The sequence below is a fragment of the Propithecus coquereli genome, unplaced genomic scaffold, assembly GCF_000956105.1.
Source record: "Propithecus coquereli isolate 6110/MARCELLA unplaced genomic scaffold, Pcoq_1.0 Scaffold204, whole genome shotgun sequence".
NCBI lineage: Eukaryota > Metazoa > Chordata > Mammalia > Primates > Indriidae > Propithecus > Propithecus coquereli.
Window position 1 is genome coordinate 1,119,054 of NW_012145412.1, and position 948 is coordinate 1,120,001.

Genomic DNA, 948 nt, shown 5'->3' on the forward strand with positions numbered 1-948 from the left:
ACTCTGTGCATGCAGCAAGAAGTTATAACACCACAGTATACTCAGAGTCTGAGATAGGGATTGAATTTTTACCAATTTAGTTCATATTTCTCTTCCTGACACCTTTACTATTATAGGTGTGGTTCATAAACCAGCAGCATTGGCATCACCTGGAAATTGGTTAAAAAGGTAGAAGAATTTCAGGGCTTGCCCCAGTAGTACTGAATCAGAATTTCCATTTTAACAAATACCTTAGGTAATTAACACATTAACACCAGATGCCTGCCTGCCCCAAGGAAAAAAAAGAAACAACCTCTTATAATTTACCTTTTTTCTTATTTTTGGAAATTTCTAAAACAATATTTTGGACTAGTGGAGCTAGCTTGTTGGAAGCACTGGAAACGTTTAACAGGTCACAAGCACAGCTGGTTTGAAATCAATTACCTGAAACTGAAATGCCTCTTAAACTCAATAACGTGATAATTGTTCTCAATTGTTTCACTGTGACTTTTTTCCTGCTTACTTGTTACCTGGACCTTAATAAATGGCTTCTCAAAACTAGGAAAAGCCTTTTGTTTACCATTGCCATATGCAAGAAGACTTGTGACATACTTCCAGTTTGGTGCTATAAAATGTGGATATTTTAACACTCTGGATAAATAAATGAAACAATTAAAATTGAGGAGAAAACTCACAAAACGTGCTAAAATAAACCTAGGGAACTTCTGGCTATATTAATCTACTTTTGTCAACCTCAAATTTACCTTCAATAATTTTAGTCATCAGCAGAATTCTCACAAAACAAAACATTTTCTGCTAGAATGGGAATAAGAAAATTCACTTCATTTTTGTCTTTCTTTTAGATTATCATTTTCCTAACAGAAGAAGAATCTTTCTATTTTTCATTAAAGTTTTCGTTTTTATTGGGAACATGTGAGAATTGTCATTTATCTTCTGGTTGTGAAACAC